Source organism: Erinaceus europaeus, chromosome 9 (assembly GCF_950295315.1).
Source record: "Erinaceus europaeus chromosome 9, mEriEur2.1, whole genome shotgun sequence".
Classification (NCBI taxonomy): Eukaryota; Metazoa; Chordata; class Mammalia; order Eulipotyphla; family Erinaceidae; genus Erinaceus; species Erinaceus europaeus.
Window position 1 is genome coordinate 73,334,808 of NC_080170.1, and position 17,601 is coordinate 73,352,408.

The 17,601-nt window shown below is 48.0% G+C and overlaps 1 protein-coding gene and 1 long non-coding RNA gene across 5 annotated transcripts in view; both read right to left on the reverse strand.

Annotated features, from left to right (window-relative positions):
- The window catches only part of PBX1 (PBX homeobox 1), a 192,670-nt gene that overhangs the window by 164,819 nt on the left and 10,250 nt on the right, over positions 1–17,601 (reverse strand). The window lies entirely within an intron of this gene.
- On the reverse strand, positions 1,327–11,054 carry LOC132540456 (uncharacterized). The gene is made up of 2 exons (XR_009551637.1): positions 10,999–11,054; positions 1,327–2,648 (listed from the first exon to the last, which is right to left on the reverse strand). It is a non-coding gene; the product is annotated as an uncharacterized LOC132540456 (long non-coding RNA).

Genomic DNA, 17,601 nt, shown 5'->3' on the forward strand with positions numbered 1-17,601 from the left:
ATCTGACCCCCCCCTTTCTCTGGGATGGTGGTGAGGTAATGACTTTAGGGTCCTGGTGTATGATGGTGGGAAGGGACCTAAGTTGGGAATGAGTATTTTGCAGACACCTATCATAAGATGAGAAACTCTACCAGTATATCAACAGCAGTGCAATTAACCACCCAATAAAATGGAAAAATAAGAAATTTTTTTAAAGGTGCATAAATATTATTGAACTGGGGAAATAAAGAGAAACAATGGTGACAACGGGGGTCATGTGGTGGTACACTCAGAACAGTGCACAAATTACCCAAGGTAAGGTCCCAAGTTCAAGTTCCTAGTTACCACCTGCGGGGGGAAGCTTCCCAGGTGGTGAGGCAGTGCTGCAGTTGTCTCTCTCTGTATCTCCCCATCACTTCTCAATTTCTCTCTGTCCTATTAAGTAAATGGGTGAAAAGGAAATAATAGTCATTGGGAGCAGTAGATTCACTGAGCAGGCACTGAACCCCTGCAATAACCCTGATGGTAAAAATAAAAATAATCATGATGATAATGGTTCCAAATGAAGTTGCTGGTAATCCAGCAAGGACTGGGTTACCATACAGAAGACCCAACCTCCTTGGCACCTGCCAGCCCACTGGGAGCTCACCTGCTGAGTGCAAAGCTAAGCCAAGTGGGGGCTGCAAGCCAATGAGTTATCCCAATCTGACACAGGGGGCATGTGAAACTCTCCTTGCCCCCCTCCCTCAAGAAGCTCCACCTCAGCTGGGACAACTGTGCTCTCCCTCACAGCTGTCTCTGCCTCTGCTTGGAGGCTGTGACTCCTGTCCCCTCACCTACCTGTCATAACCTGCCAATGGCACTGCTAATGGCTTCCAGGAATCCTGAAGCAAGGTAACCAAGGCTGTGCCTGAGACAATGGGGTGCTGGACAGAGTGTCCCACCATCCACAGGGATTACCACGAGGACAAGAATATCTAGAGAAGACTGCAGGCCATCTTTGCAGACCCTCACATCCCCTAACCTCAAACCACAGAGTTCAGAGAAAAGACCCAGGCTCTTCAAGAAGAAGGTGTCACAGGATACCTGTGTTATTGTCACCCCTCCCCTAGTCACTGTGACACTCTGGGCCCCCAGGATCACCATCTGTACAAGCAATGGACAGGCTGGAGCCCCCTAACCCCAGGCCTGACACCCATCACCTCTGTGTGCAGCTCCAGGATGGTTGCAATGGGGCCAGTCTAAGCTGAGATACATGCAAAGAGTAACACACACACACACACACACACACACACACACACACTCAGTGTTGAAGATTTGATATGAGAGACAGAGAGAAAGAGGAAGATCGGTCAATGGCATCAAGTATTTTATACAGAGTACACATCATGGTTAGCATTTATTTTTTCTGCCTCCAGGATTATTGCTGGGGATCCATGCCTGCACTATGAATCCACTGCTCCTGGAGGCCATTTTTTCCATTTTCTTGCCCTTGCCCTTGTTGCTACTATTGTTGTTGCCATTGCTGTTGTTTTGTTGGATAGGACAGAGAAAAAGTGAGAGAGGAGGGGAAGACAGAGATGGGGAGAGATAAATAGACACCTGCAGTCCCGTTTCACCTCTTGTGATGTGACCCCTCTATAGGTGGGGAGCTAGAGGCTTGAACTGCAATCTTTATGCCAGTCCTTGCACTTCATACCATGTGCCCTTAACCGGCTGCACTACTTACCTAACCCCTAGTGCATTTTTTAAGTTGGGGATGTAGTAGCTAATTCTCCTTTCTGAACATGGTCATCACATATTAAACATCTTTTTTAAATGTTTTATTTTTTAAGGAAAAAAAAGAAAGAGGCCAGAGTGTTACTGACACATGAGATGAGAGATTGAACTCGGGACCTTATGCTTAAAAGCCCAATGTCTCATCCATGGTGCCCCCTCCTGGGCACATAAGCATTTTCTTTGTGAATTCAAAGGTCCTGTCTGTTCTCTCAGTGCTGGACTAGATGCTAGAGCTCTGACACTCCTTCCTTTTGTGCTTCTCAACCTTGGGGTAGAAAGCTAGAAACAGACAGATGGCAGCTACACTGCTTCCCTGCAAGGATAGGGTCTTGTCTGATGAGAGAAAAGCTAGAGAAGTGGCTGGAAAAGAAGGGTGTGCTCTGCAAAATGACTATCATGATGACACACTCTGTAGTCACATGCCAGGAGGTGTCCCCCTACCCCCCAACGAGTAGCCTGGAATGAAAGACTAGAGGGAAAGGGGAGAGAGGATAGGAGAGAAACTGAGAAGGAGGGAAGGAGGGAGGAAGAAGTCAGAAAGTTTCTTTCTCCTACAGCAAGGGAATGAACCCAACATGAGTTCCAGGGTACATAAGCAGGAATGAACCTGGAGGTGGGGAGCTGAACTTCTGGGAGAAGGAGGACATGGAATATTCTAGAAGGAGCAGTGGAAAGCAGAAAGTAACCATGGTGCCTGAGGGAGGTGGGGGAGGAGGGAAAGGGGCATGAAAAGTACATTAGTTCCCAAAACACAGGGCACATCCCACCTCCAGGAGACAGGACAGTGCAGCACTCAGCAACTGGAGCACCTTTGAAACATGTGTCCCTTTGTCACTGTGTGGTGTCATCTCAGCGTGGACTTTGGACACTTGGGGCCATGAGGACAGACACTAAAAAAGAAAGACAATAAGTAGTAAGGACCCAGGTTCAAGCTCCCAGTCCCCACCTGGAGGGAGGGGACAGGTCTGCAGATGTCTCTCATTCCCTATCTCCCCCTTCCCTCTCAACTTCTCTGTCTCTATCTAAAACAAAGGAAAAGAGAAAAAAGAAGACAATAACAAGTATTTTTACAATACTTGTTATTAAATACTTGTTGTTAAAAATATTTTATATTTTTAGTTCTACCAATAACACCTAGAGGTTAAGTTGGAACCCCAAACTTGACAGACCTAAAAGGGAGACAGAGACATAGACAAAAGGAAGAGTTAATAACATGTTAATATTAATAACATGTTAATATTCCACCTGGAAGCTGGAAGCTAGAATTCACACTGGCCGGATGATGGGCAAGATCACACATTTCTAATCTTCCAGGAGCACAGCCCTGAAATCAGGGCTCCCCAAGACTTGGGAACAAACAAAGCTATCACAAAGGAGGAAGTCCTGACAGCAGGACATCATCAGGATGGCCACTAAAGGCCACAGATTCTGTCCTGTTTTTCAAGTCACCCCAGTTCCACCCCAAGTCTTTCTCATCCAAGAGCCAGGCCCAAGCTCAGGGCTCCAGCCCCTTGTCCTCCAGAGGCAATGATAACAGGGGGTTATACTGGGGCCTCCACCAGTCCCTTCTCAATAGCCCACAAGCTGTGCAGACAGAACCCTGAGCATTGAAGGGAGTAGGGGGAGAGAGTGGTCCCTGGACAGGAGAAGTTGGTTCAACCCATAGGACTGGTGCAACTGACAATAATTTCACAAGTATTTACAAGTGATTATTCATAAGTGAGCTGCCCAGGATAGAGCACAATCCAGAGAGAAAGTGCTGGTGTCCCAAGTTTGTCCTAGGTTTGATCCCTAGTACAGAATATGCCAGAGTCATGCCCTGGTTCTCTCTCTAATAAATGTTGAAAAGGGATGAAGGCAAGTTAAAATAAGTGCAGGAGACACAGTGGCCTCATCTGAGCCAGACTCTCAGGCACCCTGAGAGAAGAGACAGAAGCCTGAAAACACCATGATGGGGCTAAACAGAGCTCCTCCCCCAACCTGCAGCTTCCTCCCTCCATTTGCACCCCACCCCTCACCACCAGCCTCCCCCCCAAAGCCACACTAACTGCAGCCACTCCATTCCAGAGAGTTCCCCAGGAACCACATTCTTAGAATAACTCATCAATTACACCTGTCAACTTTCCGTGAGAAGCCCTGGGGAGGATGGGAGTCTAGACTGCATCCAACCTCAGGAGCCCCCCTGCAAAGGGTGGGGAACCCCAACTTTCCAGACAGCCTTGGAGAGCCCTCAGGAAGCCAGAAGGCCAGAGCACACAGGGGTGAGGACTGGGACAACCAGTGTGGGCTGGGCCCTATTGTGGAGCTAAGCATATGTGTCCCTGAATAAGGGACATCCCAAACCCACTAGGGCTAATGGGACAACCTACCAGACAGCACCCTCTCTCCCCAGCCTGTGGTTACTTGGAGAAAGCTTCAGTGCTATAGTGTCTCTCTCTCTCTTTCTCTCTCTCTCTCTCTCTCTCTCTCTCTCTCTCTCTCTTCCCAAGTGATCTGTGCACCAGCTTTTCTGCCCAAAAAGAAATCAGGAACCAGAGAGGCCAGGCAGTGGATAGAATATCAGACATGTAAGCCCAAAGTCTCCATTTCAATCCCAGGTAACACCCAGGAAAAGACTGAGTCTTCAGTTCTCCCCCACCCCTTCTTTCCCTCTCTCCCTCTATTATACTAGAAAATACACCCTTAAAAATTATTACTGGAGGAGACAGGAGATGGCTCACCCAATAGGTGACCTGGGTTCAAGCTATAGCCACTGCATGGGAACATTTGCAAAGGAAAACTTCCTATCAGTGGAGTGGTGCTGCGGGGGTCTCTCCTCTATCTCTCCCTCCTTCTGTGATTCTTACTCCTTGTCTCTCACCCCCTAGCTTGAAGAAAAGAGCAGGAGGAGGGAGAGTCGGGCGGTAACACAGCAGGTTAAGCGCATGTGGCGCAAAGTGCAAGGACCAGCATAAGGATCCCCGTTTGAGCCCCCAGCTCCTCACCTACAGGGGAGTCGCTTCACAGGCAGTGAAGCAGGTCTGTAGGTGTCTATCTTTCACTCCCCCTCTCTGTCTTCCCCTCCTCTCTCTGCATTCCTCTCTGTCCTATCTAACACTGACATCAATAGCAACAATAATAACTACAACAATAAAAAAACAAGGGCAACAAAAGGGAAAATAAATATTTAAAAAAAGAAGAGGAGGAGGAGGGAAAAGAGCTCTCCAAGCATGATAAAATCATACAGATGATTTAATATTGGCATTAAAAATAAATTACTTAATATACACATACACACGACTGAACAGTGGTGTGCACCAGGTTGACTGCACACATTGCAATGCCCAAGGACCCAGGTTCAAACCCCCAGTTCCTACCTGCAGGGGAAAGAAGGTTCATAAGTGGTAAAGCAGGACTGCAGCTTACAACTGTCTCTCTTTCTCTCCCTCTCTATCTTCCCCTTCCCTCTCAATTTCTCTCTCTACTATCTAATGAAAGAAAGGAAAAGGAGGAGGAGGAAGAGAAGGAGAAGAAGAAAGAGAAGTAGAAGGAGGAGGATGAGGAGGCGAGGAGGAGGAGGAGGAGGAGGTAAAGGAAAAAAATTACCACCAAGAATGCTGGACTCATAGTTCAGGCACCAAACCTCAGCAATAACCCTGGTGGCAATAAAATATCTATTTGTATACATACATACCCATACACACACCATATGTAGCTGGACATGCACTATATTCCACTATAATACACATAGCTTTGTTTTGTTTTCCTTTGCTTTGTTTTTTACCAGGGCCCTGCTCAGCTCTGGCTGATGGTGGGTACTGAGGGTTGAACCTGGAACCTGAGTGCCACAAGCAGGAGAGTCCTTTGCAGAACCACTATGCTGTCTCCCCAGTCCCTCTACACTCTCTAGCAAGCTCTTTCAATGACCGCATGCCCCCGCTCAGGACTATTGCATCCTAGTTTCTCAAGCTGGCCACATTCAGATCACCAGGTGAAAAGTCCTGTCCAGGAGCAGCACACACAACTCAATATGAGGCCACTCCATCAGGTTCCCTGGACAGACAGTGCCAAGTCCCCACACCCTTGCACTGGCTGGGTCCGGTTTCTTTCCCTGGCTGCCAGGGTTCCAGCAAGTCAATGGTCAGGAGAAACAGAACCAACCTCCCATTCATGCCACCAAGTTGAATTCCCAATGCCCCTCCTGCTCCAAGGTTGTCCTAGGCTGGGGACAATCATGGAGCTGTCTCAGGCTGGGGACAGTCAGGAGAATGTATACATGTGGAGGATAACCACTGAAGGGTCCAGTCCTAGGTTGGGGACAGTCGTGAAGGTGTCCCACACTGGGGGCAATCAGAGAAAATGTGTAAAGCTAGGGCACACCATGGAAGAGCCACCCGCCACCCGCCCCTGCTACCCCAGCCCACCCTTCCCTCCCTGACCAGCAGCTAAGTCTGGCTCCCACTCCCACTCCCCAGGGGAAGGGATGTGGGGCATCTTAGGGGCGTCCCTTCACCTTCCCACTCTGCATCCCAGAGCACTTGGCAGGACAGGGGAGGATGGGGAAGTGGCCTTACAGAAGCTGGATGATTCCCTGCCATAGTCCCTGAATAACCTGCCTTTTGTAGGCTCCACTCAATGCTCTGCAAAACCCTGAGCCTCATGGTTCCCAGGTACCTATGCCTTCACTCCCAAGGAGTCTGGCAGGAAGAATGGGGGAGTAGATAATATCAGCTTCAGGAGATGCCTCCCCTCCAAGCTTTGTTTGATCCCCTCTCTGCCCCAAACTGCCTTCCCAGCTGGGCCCCAAAGCAAAGACCAGAGGAAGCTGGGATGGGGAGGGCAGGGGGAAGGGCTGGGCATGGGGGGAGCAGAACCCCCTCACCCCACCCTCCAGTGCCTAATGGAAAGGGGGCTCAGGCCTCCCCTCCCCCAGGGCCCAGGCTGGGCCCCAGGCTCTGGATTCCTGTCTGTCGCTGAGTGATGAGGACAAGGGGTGAGGAGTCAGCAAGAGGTCCCAGGCACTTTGTGGGGGAATCTGGATGCGAACTCTGGATGAACTCTCCACCCTCCCCCCTCCTCCTCTCTCTCTTCCTAGAGCCCAGTGGCTGGAACCAGAGAAAGGGGGGCCTCTTTCAAAAGGGAGAGGCTGGAAGGAAAGGGAGAAACAGCCCACCCACCCCCAGTCACCTCAGACAAAAAAAAAAAAAAAAAAGGCAGCAGACTGGGGGGATGGGGGAAAATAGCTTGAGGAAACTGATGGCCAGGGCTGTGGGGCTGCCTGCCAAATGTGAGCAGGACTGGGCTCTCTCCCTGGATGTCCCCCCTCCAAAGGCCAGGGAATTCCTAATAAAGCCAGCTTGGAGCAGAGGCAGGAGGAGAGGAGCTGAGAGCAGCAGCCAGCCCAGGCCCCTCAACCTCAAAGCAAGACTTCCATGGAGTCCCTCACCCAGGATCCAAATGTCTTAAATACAGGAATACATGAGCAGCTCAAGTGTTCTTGCCCGACACCCCATGGATCCCCAACAGCTAGGCCTCCAGTCCCACTCCCTGAGGGCAGGTGGCTGCTGTTCACCTTGTGTCAATGGGCCACTGTCCTTGAGCCACCCTGCCCCTCCACTCCAGGTTCCACCCAAAGGTATGCAGGTATAAGAGAAAGCGAAAGTCTTTTCTCATCATTACAAAAGCAGACAGAGGGATGAAGAACTGGACCATCTGGAGGAGCCCTTCACCCACAGGAGAAGCCAGAGTCGGCAGGCAGTCCCGATGCGTCAACCCTTCCACTGGGGCTGGCAAGATGGCTCACATGGACGGTGTGATGCTTTGCCATGTGCACCACCTAGATTCAAGCTCGACCCCCATGACATTGAAGAAACTTTGGCACTGTGGTCAGTCTCTCTCTCTCTCTCTCCCTCCCTCTCTCCCTCCCTCCGTCCCTTCCTCCCTCCCTCTCTCTGACCATTCAGTAAGCCAAGAGTGGTGAAACTTGGACAATAACAAAAAAGAATTAATTAATTAATTAATTAAGAAGAAAGCAGAGGTATGAAATCAATGAGGCTCAGTGATGTCCTTGTTCAAAGAAAAACAGAGGCACAAAGATCATAGACAAGATCAATCAGGTGCTAGTGAAATAGCTCACTTGGATAGTGCACTGCTTTGCCATGTGTGGAACCCAGGTTCAAGCCCAGTGTCCAGCACACTGGAGGAAGTGTTGGTGCTGTGATCTTTTTCACTCTTTCTGCATCTCTGTCTCAAATAAACAAAAAGACAAATCAGACCTTGCGTGGCCACAAATAAAGCCGGCAGCTCAGCCCAATCCATGGGGCCAATTTCAGCCCCTCATTTAAAGTCAGGTCAGTCCAGGAGACAGACAGACAGACAGACAAACACAGACACAGACACAGACACACACGAACACACACACAGCCCTCCCTCACACACACTGGGACTACAACTCAAGGGAGTGGGCTTACAGCAAGGACACGAGTCATTCAAAGACCACACTCATCCCGGCATCACCTCTCCCCAAAGCCCCAGACACATGCACCCCAGCCTGAAATGGGGGCTCACACCTCTCTAAGTATGCCCTCCCCAGACCTCTGCCTCCCACTGCCTGCCCACCATATCAATTCAGTGCTCAAGGAGATGCAGGAAGCTCAGCCCTGTCCTCACTCAGTCCTCCCAAGGCTTTGTCCATCTGTGACTGTTCCCTTGCTAGAATGCTCTCTACAGCCCTGACCGAGAGTAGAACCACAGAGGGAAACAAGGTTGTCTTGGGATGTGTTGTTCACAAAGCATTTCTTGGCTTACTTTCCTCTTAGAAGTCCATGCAAGAGCCACTGATTGATAGAGTGAGTGTTAGTAAGAGGGCAGGAGAGACAGTATAGTGTTTATGCAAAAGACTTTCATTCCTGAAGCTCTGAAGTCTCAGGTTCAATACCCAGCACGAGCAGAAGCAAGAGCTGAGCAGCACTCTGCTAATAAATAAATAAACTACACACTCAAGAAATGTCAGAGAGTGAGCTTCTAAACTAACGCAAGTTTGCTAACCTGTTGCAATAAGTAAAGGGACCCTTCCACAAAGGAAGATCAGGATGTAAAAGAAAAAGGAAAAAGAAATCACAAAGTACAGAGTTAGAGAGTTCTGAAGTAGAGAGGGCTGCACTGACTTCTGGGGTGAGCTCCCATGATAGCTCATAGGCAAAGGCTTGGGGGAGGGGGGCAGCTAATTGCTGCAGGGTTGTTTGTGTTCAAAGTATGAGCCATTCCAGCCAGGGGCAGGGAAAGGCCACCCCAGGAGTGACCTCGAGAGATGACAGGTGGTTTGAGATGTCACAGACTCCACAGCCAGGAATTCCCACTTCAGAAGGGGACTGTTCCATTTACTCCTGAGGGGAGAGAGCTGAGGAGCCCTCCTGGCTCACTTGTGGGGGGGGGGGGGGTGTGTAAGGAGGGCCTGGGGACTGGAGGAGAAGGAAACTTTCCAGATCAATTACTTAACCTGCTTCTGGGTCTACACCTGAACACAGAATCCCACTTACATTTTGGGCTGCTTTGTTATGCCCAAGACCCAGTTTTGAGTCTGGTCCCCACTTCCCTGGAGAAAGTTTCAGTTGACGTTCTCTCTCTGCCTTCTCTACCTCTATAAGAGAAAGTAAGAAAGAAAGAAAGGAACAGAGAGAAAAAGGACCTTATAAAAATATTTTAAAGAAAGTACAAAGTAAACTGAAGACAACAGAAGATAGCTTGACTTTGGGGAAAGAAAAAATCTAGGGGGCTGAGAAGATAGCATAATGGTTATGCAAAACGGTTTCATGCCTGAGGCTCTGAGTTCCCAGGTTCAATCCCAGCATAATTAGAAGCCAGAATTGAGTAGTGCTCTGGAAAGAAAGAAAGAAAGAAAGAAAGAAAGAAAGAAAGAAAGAAAGAAAGAAGTGTGTGTGTGTGTGTGTGTGTGTGTGTGTGTGTGTGTGTCTAGTATTAGACTCAAGCACAAGATCACCAATTCCATCCCTGGTATTTCAAGTGCCAGAGTGATGCTTTGGTTCTTTCTCCCTCATCCACATCTTTCTTCTCTCACATTAATAAATAGAAACATTTTCAATGTTTTCAATGTTAATTAATCAATTAAAGGCCCCAGAGCACCAGGTGACCCATTGTCTCCTGTTGTCAGACAAAGAGAGAATGAAAAAAGCAGGCAGCCATGGGGTGGGGAGGGGTAGATAGGTAAGATGCAGCTAGCTGTGGAAATGGAGCTTGTTAACACAGTGACTCAGGAATGACAGCCAACACTGAAAAGGTCTGTCTGCATTTACTGGATGCCTGAGGAACATACTTACAGTGGCCTGGAAGGTGGAACTCTCAAGCATGAGGTCCTGAGTTCAATTCCTGGCATCATATGTACCAGTGTGATACTGTAGTTATTTCTTACAGATAAATACATTTTGGGAGAAAAAATAATAATAAAGTACAAAGTACCCAGGAGATGGTGTAGTGGATAGAACTGGGACATGCAAGCATGAGGTCCCAAGTTGTATTGCCAGCCTCACAATTGCCAAAAGTGATGCTCTAGTGTACTTCCACTTTCTCTCTCCCTCACTCTCTCTCATTCTCTGCCCTCCTCTCCCTCTCTCTCTTTCTCATTCATTCTCTCTCTCTCCCTCTCTCTCTCTCTCTCATAAACAAACATGAAACAGAGATGTATACACACACACACACACACACACACACACACACAACTAAGAAATTCTACACAAGCACGAAAAGAATAATCAGGCCCAGCCTGATGCATCCGGCTAACACACTCACAGACTAGCCAGGAGTACTCTGCAGCTAAGTCACCAGGGAGAACAAATATCAGAGAGGCTCACGCAGAGAGGCATGAATTCCAGCCATCCCAGGGAAATGCCAGGCAAACTCAGTGCGCCCGCCATCCCCACCCTAGGAGAGGGAGGAACAGAAGGCAGGCTGGTGGGGGGAGGGTCAAGACAGCAGTGACAGAGCAGAGGGACAAGTGCTGGACCTGCAGTGCAGGAACTCCGAGGCAGCATGAGCAGCATCTTCATGGGGTTAACTGAATATGAGCCAGTTCCTATGCCCCAGAAGGTGACAGAAGGTGGTTCTTGGCGACCCTTGGGGACACAGGGACTTGGCAGTCTATAGTACAAGGATGATGACCAAGATTCGGGTCCCTTCTAGGGCTGAAGCACCTTGAAGAAAAGGATCCACAGCCTAATCCTATAGGAAGGTCGCACAGATACTTACTTTTTTGTTTGCTGCTACCAGGATTGTTGCTGGGGCTCAGTATCTGCACCACTTCCTCACTCCCAGTGGCCTCCCACCCCTTACAGAAACAGAAAGAAACAAAGCATTGCTCCACTGCTGTGAAGCTGCCTCCTGCAGTAGAGACCAAGGGCTTGAGCTTGTGTCCTGGCACATGGTAACATATGATATCAGCCAGGTGTGCCACTACCCAGCCTCTGCACAAACAGTTGCAAAGCAGCCAATGGACTGAAATAGAACTCTTGTCATCCTGCTATGTCACTAGTCCTCTGGAGTGGACAGCAGAACTAAACTGAAAAGCAACTAAGATTGGAACTGAGGACTAATACTTACACTTATCAAATTGTGGGGCAGTGGGGAGGGGGTAGGACTCTTACTCCCCCACCCTTCAGCATCTCCAGAGCAGAAAGTCTGCTAACATCAGCAGGCAAACCAAGTTGAAGGACAGTTAAGCTTCCACAAAGGAGCCAAATGTCAGAAAAGAAAAGGTCCATCCCAATGGACAGGGAGGAGCAGAGTGGAGAACACCAGACTTGTGAGCACTGCAAGGGGCTTAACAGGGCAAGCCAACTGGGCAACTGCTGCCTCCCTAATGGAAACCCCCAAAGGCAGGCTTCTGTCTCCTTAGCATGAGTTCAAGGAGGCCCACCCATCCACACTCCAGCCCAGAGCAAGCAGAGAGGGAGAAACTGCAGGGAGAAAGCTTCACGAGTGGTGAAACAGGGCTGCAAGTTTCTCTCTGTCTCTTTCCCTCTCTATTTCTTCCTCCCCTCTCAATTTCTCTCTGTCTCCATCCAAAAATAAATAAATAAAAAGAAGGAACAACGTGTACACATGCAGGTTTTGAACTCTGGAGCTCCTGGAGCTCATCTCTGCTTTCACCCTCAGGCTAATTAGAGGCCTGATCCCTCAGCTGGTAGACAAAACACCAGGTTGTTGGGAATTGTGTTTCATTCAATCACTTTATAGGGTAGTCGAAAGTTATGATGTACACTGTCACTGTTGTCGCAGGCACCCAAGTTCCCATGGCCTCACATTAGTTGTGGGCATGCCACACCTTCCACCCTAAACGACCCTTCTCCTCCACTGTGGGACCTGGGTCCACACCCTATCTGCTTCTCCCATTCACACTTCTTGTCTCTGGCACAGAGACCAACACCCACTAGAGGTCTACCTACATGTTCTTTCTCTTCATTTCTCAACTCTCTGGGCTGAGACAGTTAATCTCTTGATTTCCAGACCATGAGAACACTCGTCCTTCCTGAATTTTCTCTCTCTCCATGTCTCCTCTGTGCCATAGAAAGATCTAGGAGGTCTACAGAAGCACCAATATCCTCAAGGCTATAAAGGCTGTAGGAGGAGAGTCTAAGACCCAGTCACACACCCAGAACACCTTTCCTGAGCAACTTTACAAGAAGGAAAAAACAGCTCAGTGGTCGTTGGCTGTGCTTGGTCATAGACACTTCCAGCCACCTTCTGAGCTAAGCATGAAGCTCCTTCAGACTCTCCTTCTCCAAGACCAAAACACCATGGGAGAAAGAAGGTCTGTCCAAAGACCCCCCACCACCACACATTCTCCAAGCATGAAAGGAATTAGACCCACCTGAACACAAAAATAGGTGCTGTCTCTGGGTTTATAAAAACCCTGGCATAAGATGAAGGGTTCCCTAAAAACATGGGAACAGGGGCTATTTTCTGCAGCAGCTTCAGATAATGCCTCATGATTCATTTCCACACCAATGGGAATATTTATGGAGTAGAGATAAAACAGTACCAAGCACCAATCTACACTGCCACCCATGGGTCTATACCATGTGGGCACCCTGCATGCAGGAAACACAGCTCAGACACTCTGTGGCCCAATGCCCCAGGGACAGTCAGTACAGTCACACTCATGTGTCAGTACTGTCACACTCATGTATCCACGCCTACATGGACAGGTGTCTGAATAGTGACTCAGCCTGGGTAAAGCAGCCAACGGAGGCAAGGGAGAGCTGAGACAGTGGGCAGGCCAAGGATGCTGCACCTGCCTGAGGTCCTAAGCCCACATGGGGCTCCTGATGGGGTCTATATTGGGGCTATGACCCCCAGAATGAGGAGAGGTCAACCACCTGGCTCTCCAAAGTGACACACAGAGACACTGCTCAAAAGCACACTCAGCAGGAAACCCCAGAACTCATGAGTTGCAACCTTGTTCTCTAACAAGCAAACAACAGGAAGGGGGCTACTATAAACACACACACCATTTTAGAGGACATTTCAGATTTTGTAAAGGATAAGAGAACAAAGCATACAATGAAAGGAGGTTGGGGAGACAGCACAGTAGTTCTGCAAAAGGATTCTCATGCCTGATTCTCTGAGGTCCCATATTCAGTCCCTAGCACCACTATAAGCTAGAGCTGAGCTAAGCAGTGCTCTAATAATGTGTGTGTGTGTGTGTGTGTGTGGGGTGATCCTAGTTAAGCACACAGCTTCAAGTACCGCTCCGCACCTGCAGGGGGAATCTTTCATGTGCAGTGAAGTAAGTCTCCAGGTGTTTCTCGTGTTTCTCTTTCTCTCCCTATCTCCCTGTCCCCTCTTAATTTCTCTCCTAGCAAATGAAAAATAGGGGGAAAAGGGGAAAATGACCAGCAGGAGCCATGGATTTATAATGCTGGCACTGAACCCCATTGATAACAACAACAGAAAAGTAAATAAAGTAGAGAAAGAAAGGAAGGATGGAAGGAAGGAATGAAAGGAGAAAGAAAGAAGGAAACAGAGCAGTAAATGGACCTCTTTGGACAGGCAAAGGTCAAAGATATGCTGCCAATGTAAAACACACAATGCATCAATGGATTTCAAAGTCTTAGTGCAAAAAAAAAAAAAAACAGAAGAGGAGGAAGAGGTAGAAGTGAAGGAGCAAAGGAAAAGAAGAATAAATAAAAATGGAAAATACCGTGTTAGCTTTCACATGGGCCACATGCTTTATAAAACATTTTCCATCTATTTGTGTCCAGCAGGGTGTGTTATTCCAATTGACTCCACTGCTTGCAATTTACATTGAGCAATACACTACCACCAGAAAGTTCTCTATGTTCCACTGAAAATGACCACTGGGGCCGGACAGTGTGTTGCTTTGCCATGTGTGTGACCCAGGTTAGAACCTGACCCCTGCCACACTGGAGGAAGCTTTGGTGCTGTGGTGTCTCTGTGTCTTTCCCTAGCTCCCACCCTCCCTCAACTTCCCTCTCCAGCTCTCTTTTTGAAAAAGTCAACTGAGAGCAAAGAAGCCCCCATGATGACTAATATAAAATAAAATAAAAATGGCAACTGAAATCCCTGTCTGTTTATGTGTCTCTCTCTTGGAATGAAAATAGTAGCCCAGACTGAGGAAGGAGGGCAAAATAGATAAATAATTAAATTTAGAGAGACCAGCGAGAGAAACAGAAGAGTGAATCTTAAATTCCACCCTTTCTGTCTGCTGGTTAAGAATCATCTGGAGCAAGTGACTTTTTTTTCTTAGAGGAATGCATGGCCAGAAATAAGAAAGATGAGTTAGTAACTCTCTGTCCTATGCCAGGCATTATCACTGACACACATCTGCAGGACAATCCTCAGAGGGCATCTGGGACAGAGAGGAAGAGTCACTCAAGTAATGGCATACAGCTCAGAAGAGGATCTGAGACACACAGCTGGGGCTCAGGCTCCCGAGGCCGCTGCATCTTTAAAAACTACCATTACTGGGTTATTGAAAAAGTCATGGCATCTTTTTTCTTTTTCTTTCATTTTACCTATGACTCATTTTTTTCTATGCAAACATGCATCCTGACATTTCTGACAATCCAATACACCTCTCCTTTGTGCCCTCCCCCTCCAGAAAGTGCCTAATTTTTTTCTCTTAACATAACTTTGCTGCTCCAGGCTGGCTCTCTTGATCCAGAGAAACAACAGACAGAGAGACAGAGGGAAAGAAGATAAAGCCCTACAATACCAGAGCTTCCCCAAATACATTGGTAGGCCAGATTTGAATCTTAGTGGGCAGGACAAGGCAGGTGTACTACCCAGATGAGCTATCCCACCAGGCCCTAAAATCCTGTTGCCTTGTAAACACTTGGTGGGGAGCTTGGGGTGGGGGGGAAGCTCAGAAGGACTTCAGATGAACACCCAGCCAGCACCTAGTCAGTAACAAAAGTGCCTGCAGACCATGTCCTTGGGATCGGGGCCAAACCCCCCCAAAGACAAAATGTCCCAGCCTTTGTAATAGGAACATCTCCACCATCCCCACCATCCCCTCAGATCAGAAAAAGAGAGCAGGGCCACCAGAGGGGATCCCTGCAGAATGTCCCATACATCTGCCCCAAGGGACATGGGCTTGACAACTCCAGGCAGTTTACACCTGCAACCACCCATTCTTTTTATTTTTTTACTGCAGGGTTACCGCTGGAGTTCAGTGCCTGCCCTACATCCACTGCTCCTGGAGGCCATTTTTTCCCATTTTTGTTGCCCTTATTATTGCTGTAATTGTTGCCATTGCTGTTGTTATTGTTATTGAATAGGGCAGAGAGAAATCAAGAGAGAAGAGGGTGGTCTGGGAGGTACTGAAGTGGTAAAGCTTTGGACTCTCAAGAATGAGGTCCCAAGTTCCATCCCCATCAGCACATGTGCCAGAGTAATGTCTGGTTCTTTCTCTCTCCTCCTATCTTTCTCATAAATAAGTAAAATATTAAAAAAAACATTAAAAAAAAAAAAGAGGACAGGAAGACAGAAAGGAGGAGAGAAAGATAGACACCTGCAGACCTGCTTTACCACTTGTGAAGTGACCTCCCTCCAGGTGAGGAGCCGGGGACTAGAACCAGGATCCTTAGGCCAGTCCTTGTGCTTTGCACCATATGCACTTAACCTGTTGTACTACTGTCCGGCCCCCAAACACCCATTCTTTTAATATTTATTTATTTATCAGAAGGGGAGAGAGAGAGAGAGAATTTGAGAGGGAGGGGAAAAGAGAGAGACCTGCAGACTTGCTCTACCACTTGTGAAACTTCTCCTAGGTGGGGACCAGAAGCTTGAAACCAGATATCCTTGTGCATGGTTATGTTTGCGCTTAACCAGATGTGCCACCACCTGACCACCTTTAATTTCTTGTCCCCTGTAAGCCACTCTGCCAAGTTCTGAGGAAAGGCATTTTGAAACAGGTAGTGGGTATAACAGCCAACCAGGCTGCAGTCCCACATGCAAAACCATAGACCCAAACCATAGACCACATTGTCACCGGCTAACTGATGTGTGCGCCTTGGGCCTAAAAGAGTTAGCCTGGGGACCAATGGAGAAAAGTGATTTATTAAAGGAAAAAAAAGAAAAAACCCAACACCCTTTATCTACATAGCCAGGGCACTCAGAGCCCTCTTTACCTTGGCTTTACTAATTTATTTTCATTTTTTTTCTTCTTTTTATTTGATAGGACAGAAAGAAATTGAGAGGGGAGAGAGAAAGAGACAGACACCTGCAGAGCTACTTCACTGCTTGTGAAACATCCCACCTGCAGGTGGGGAGCAGGGACTTGAACTCAGGTCCTTAAACATGGTAATATGTTTGTTCAGCCAGGTGGACCACTGCCTGACCCACACACACACACCTTAGTTTTATTTATAAAATACCCCCTGGCCAGGGCATCTAAAGAGTAAGGGGAGAGTTGAGAATTACACAATTCCTCAAATCCAGGTGCCAGGGATAAGCTGGCATAGGGGTCCAGGCTGAGAACACTGCCCCTCCTATATGGAACTTGGAGTCAAGTGCTGGTTTTATAGGAGAGGAAGAAAAGAAGGCAGAACAGCTCACCTCGATAGTGCACTGCTTTGTCATGTGTGTGCCCAGGTTCAAACTCAACCGCAAAGCACTGTGGCCTGAGTGACTTGATCTCTTGCACTCTCTTTCTCTGCCTCTCTATCAAAAATAAGTAAGTAAAAATAAATAAATAAATAAATAAATAAATAAATAAATAAATAAATAGGGGCCAGGCGGTGGTGCACCCAGTTAAGCACACATAGTACCAAGCACAAGGATCAAGGTTTGAGTCCCTGCTCCCCACCTAAAGGGGGTCCACTTGAGGAGAGCTACAGAAGGTCTGCTGGTGTATCTATCTTTCCTTCTATCTGCCTGTCCTCTCTCAATTTCTCTCTGAAAAAAAAAAATAGAAAAAAATAAATTAAATAAACACCAGTCCTAGTTAAATAGGTTGGGTACCCCAGTTTGGTGCATGTGCTAGCTGGGGAGTATTTCTGTTATCTGGTCAAAAATGACAACTGAAAACTCAAATGCGTGGGCAGACAGTGGGGGACACTCACATGACCCACTGGCACAATCCACAGCACATGATGATCAGCATCTCCCCTCAGCAAGACCCACAGCGCCCTTACACACACCCCACTGCTACCAGCTGCAGGCATGTCCCAGTCCCAGGTCACTAGTGTCTCTATCTCCAAGTTCTCCTGGTATCCCCTCTTGCTCCCAAGGCTCAGGGACACCCTTCAGATTAAAAGGAAACAACCCCACTTCCCAAGATCCTACTAAGTGGTTACAAGTACACTGTTCCCTCTCCTGCAATGATTT